The following is a 5193-nucleotide window of genomic DNA, read 5'->3' on the forward strand; positions in this document are numbered from 1 at the left end:
ATAAACGATCTTTAAATTTGAACATGGATCCAATTGTTAGTGGATTGACCAGAATGAGTTTTACATTTAATGCGCCAAAGTATTTTTGTACGATTTTTGTGAATTCGGCCCTAAAGGAATCATCGTGTAAATATGGGAATCGGGCATAAAAAGGAAGCTTTGGAACATTAATTTCATTGGTGTTGGTACAAAATTCTTTATTAAGGACCTTGTAAATAATTCTGTTGACGAGCTTGGTGGGAAAGCAGTTATCGTTAAAATATGCTAAAAGAAAGGCAATTTCTTTATGAAATACGTGCCAGTTAGACGTAAGGGGGACGGCTCTATATACAAGGGTAAAAATTGAGTTAGATTTAAAATGACTAAAACAAAAGCTATGAAAACGTTCCCAAACCTGTAAATTCTTTTCCTAAAAATTGTTGTGTTAAACTTACTGTTTTTCACGAATACTCTACATCTAAAAACGGAAGACGGTCGTTCATTTCACTTTCAAGGGTAAACTTAATATTTGGGTGATATGAATTAATGAATTCTAAAATAAATCGTAATCAAAAGTTACGCCTGAAAAGGGTGAAGGTGTCGTCAACGTATCTTCTATAAAATAAAGGGCGGAAGGAAAGAGGGCACTCGTCCAAAAAGCGCTCTTCCAGGGAGCACATAAAGATATTGGAAAAGGTAGGACCTAACGGAGACCCCATAGCCATACCCTCCACTTGTCTATATAAGTTATTGTTAAAAATAAAGGCGGTGTCTTGCACCGCCATTTCTAAAAGAGACTTAAAGGTAGAACGGTTAAAATTGTGAAAGTACGAATCAGGTTGGGGAAATAACTTGTCTAAAATTATGCTAATGGTCTCCCTAACAGGAACATTGGTAAAAAGGGATTCAACATCAAAGCTCGCCATAAATGTATCAGAATCTTGGGGGAGTACTGATCTTTAAAACGATTTTGAATTTGAAACGGTATAGATTCTTAGTTAAAGGTTCAAGCAACGGGACTAAAAATTTCGCAAGTTGATAATTAGGTGTATTGTAAGACGCTAGAATAGGGCGGAGGGGAACACTAAGTTTATGAATTTTGGGTAGGCCATACATGAACACCAAAGGAAGATCCGGTGGAAAACAGGTGACGATAAGTTTCTTCGTTAATGACATTATCTTTCTTCAGAGATCTCAGAAACTGGTTGATTTTATCTTCGGTACGAAAAATGCTTTGGTAGTCAGGTACACCTATCTTTATGAATTTAGTATGATCATTAAAGATAGTTTCCCATTTTCGAATTATAATCTGATTTATTGAGACTGACAGCCCCCTTCCCCTTATCTGGTTTCACAATTATGATGTCTTCACGCTTAGCCAATTTTTTATTAGATCAAAATCACATTTTTTGAAAAAAGGAGCCCAATTAGTTTTTAACTTTGAAAAAACACGTTGAGATTGACTAGATAATTCATTTTGTAAACCACTCAAATTGGCATTAAGAGGGAGGATTTCAACCTATGAAAAAATCGATTCTAATGGTAAGAAGAATTGGTTATATTTTGGCCTATAATTGGTAAACAAAAATCCAACCCAAAGGGACAGCAAAAATTCTTCTCTCTTGGATAAAATATAATTAGAAAAGTTGAAAACTGTTGCACGATTCTCACAAAATTTGGAGGAATGAAAACACCCATGCTTTTAAGTTTAATTGCCTATCCTGTGCCATATCAATAAAAGTTTTGTAAACTTTTCGTAAAAGACTACGGAATATAATACTGTCGATAAAAGAGAGGGAAGCTAAAATTTCTTTTCGTAAAAAACAATTTTGGGTTCATATTGGTCAACGAGTCTTTGTTTACATCTCATTTCTGCATACAATAATTGTTTGGTAGTTTTTTTGTAAATATGAGAAGAGTAGAGAGAGGCTTTATATAATTTAAATCGTATTAGAAAGTTAGGTATAATGCCATTGTTACTACAATACTGTAAAAAACAAAGGTCCAAGTCAAGTTTGGCCTTTTCAGATTTCTTTACACAGTTTCTCCAAAGTTCTACATTTACTCAGAATATCTCTTCCATAACGTAGACGTATAAGTTGGTGCAAGTGGTCGACACCCTGGACCTCAGGCGCAGCAAGAACAGAAGGACGAAAAACCAGCAGTTAAAATCCATTTCAGAACAGAAGACCCAAGAGTCAGGCTCAGTACAGATGAACGGAGAAAGCAGGCGAGTCAGCCAAAGTGATAAAATGCACAGGGAGCAGGAGCAGAAACAAACATGGCGAAGTATTTTACACTTTATTCCGACGCGTTTTCGCATTCGGCAGAATGCTCTTCAGGGTCTGTATAATAATAATGACTAATATAAATTAAAATTGATTTGAAAATAGTCTAAAAATTATTTACAAACTAGTTAAATGAAAACCGAAACTTCACATAGATAAAAATACACTAACAATTGATAAAACAACACGAGAAGTTAAAAGCACATACGTTAGTTAAAAGTTCAGATGGAAAGTTAAAAAAAAAAAAACAAATAAATAAATAAATTAGTAAAACACAAAGTTAAAAAATATTTGAGGAGCACTGGGGGTCGACCTACCATGGTAAGATATAAATAAAAACTAAAAGAATGTACACAGAAACATAGGCTTAAGAAAGAAACAAGTGGGTGGAGGTGGTCTGGTTGTTCAACTGCGGAACAAGTTGTTTAATAAAAAGGCTCTCCAGGATCAACAGTTCATTTGGGCTGGAGGTTTGACCAACAATAATAAAATCTTCATATTTGATATTAACTTTACATTTTTTGCTATGTTCACGTATACTGGACTGTTCGGGATTTGATATTGAACATCCAGTACGGAAAAAACTAACTCCCTTGTGGCAGTCTATGCGAACCCTCATCATCCTCTGAGAAGAACCCACGTAAGTTCCCAGACTACATCTGGGACAAGAATATTTGTACACTATACCAGAGGACATGAAGGGGCATAAAACGATCTTTAAATTTGAACATGGATCCAATTGTTAGTGGATTGACCGGAATGAGTTTTTACATTTAATGCGCCAAAGTATTTTTGTACGATTCTTGTGAATTCGGCCCTAAAGGAAATCATCGTGTAAATATGGGAATCGGGCATAAAAGGAAGCTTTGGAACATTAATTTCATTGGTTTTGTAACAAAATTCTTTATTAAGGACCTTGTAAATAATTCTGTTGACGAGCTTGGTGGGAAAGCAGTTATCGTTAAAAAATATGCTAAAAGAAAGGCAATTTTCTTTATGAAATACGTGCCAGTTAGACGTAAGGGGGACGGCTCTATAGGTACAAGGGCCAAGAGGCCACATTCCAAGCATGTGTTGTCTTTAGAGCAAGCAACCCCCCTACACAAATTACACAAAAAGTGAGGATCGATGAGAAGGGGCGAAAGAAATGCTCCACAAGCCCGGCCTTCAGGACCGTAGCAACAATGTTGAGGTTCCGAGGCAAACATCACACATACGATTCACACACGTACAAATAAACACACAAAGGACAAAGGAAATGGGCCAGACACCGGACGAGCAGGGGGTATGCACGTGCCTGCGACCAGAGAAGAACTAGAGTCAGGTCAGCAGGATAGCGTGGTCTTCGACCCCTAAGGGCATAGGCCTGGCCTGGGTGCGGCGTATAACCAGTTTTTTCTGGTCGGACCCGGATCGACATCCAGAAATCTCCACTGTAATAGTTCGAGGTAAGTATCCCACATCGGAACAAATATATATATGATATATGTATATATGAATCTATGTCTACATAGGCTAATTACGAATCTTGAATATATATCTTATTCAAAATAACGAAAAACCTAAGCTTGTTAATTGTAATTATGACTATGTAGTATATACAATGCTAAATCACGACAATGAAATTAATTAATACTAGGCTAACTCATTAATAAAAGTAATCTTTCACTTGAAAGTAAAGCGATAATGCAACAGTATTTATGTCATTTCATCTCAAGATAAATCAAAAGAGAACGTTTCAACATCCCACTGCCATTTTTCTTCTCCGTTTAGTGACAGCCAGAGGCGATAACGGGAAACCTTGTCCCTGGGAAAGTAATCCAGTGATTAATCGTGGCTTATTTTCTCCTGAGGCATGAATTACCGAGGCCGTAAAGCAAGCGGCTTAGAAATATAAAGAAGACCCACATCCTTTCCGCAATGGCTCATAATAAAAATACCTACAAAGTTGCCTCTTCTTGCTATCGTCCCTAGACCTTTTCCCTTTCATTAACTCCTACAGACTGTGGTGATCAGAGTCCTGTAAGTTTCTCGTTATGACAGTTGTGGGACGCTCTCCTAAACGAGATAATGAAGATGATCAAAAAACAGAGTCATTTAGGTAATAGAAACTTCAATGAATATGAATTTGATTTGATTTATATAGATTTTGGCATTATGGTAAGCACTTGGCCAACTAAGGCCATTCAGCGCTGAAACGGAAATTGACAGTAAAAGATTTGAAAGACATTAGGGAAGGAAAACCTCAAAGCACTTCCACTAGGAAACAATTGTTAGGACAGGGTGGACAGTAAGATGGAAGAGAATATGAAAGAGGTACAATAAAAGGAAAGAAAGTATATATATATATATATATATATATATGATATATATATATATATATATATATATATATATATATATATATATATATATATATATATATATATATATGAATAACTTGATCACGAAGTATATAAAACGTGATGCTATGTATAAATAAAGGTTTTTTCCCACGAAGGAAAAAATGAAAAAAGCGAGATAGCCAAGTACTTTCGGTCCTATTCGGACCCTTTACTCAGTAAAGGGTCCGAATAAGACCGAAAGTACTTGGCTATCTCGCTTTTTAATTTTTTCCTTCGTGGCAAGAAACCTTTATTTACATGTTTCTTTATATCAATAACCAATTATTCACTATAAGTGAGTGTCTTAGGAAGTGTTACGGTATTATTAAACAAGTATTTTCAGCTGATGCGTTACTTGGGTACCTCCCACAACACTAGGTCAACCCAAGGATTATAATGAGATACTAATGGTGTTAATGAAAACCGTCCATGTAACCCTTTCTCCTTGCGGTATATAACCTAATTTTGCTTGTCCGTATCAACAAAATGATATGTAATTTTCTTTTCATAAACAACAAAATGATATGTAATTTTCTAAATTT

This window comes from Macrobrachium nipponense, chromosome 17, assembly GCF_015104395.2.
Source record: "Macrobrachium nipponense isolate FS-2020 chromosome 17, ASM1510439v2, whole genome shotgun sequence".
NCBI lineage: Eukaryota > Metazoa > Arthropoda > Malacostraca > Decapoda > Palaemonidae > Macrobrachium > Macrobrachium nipponense.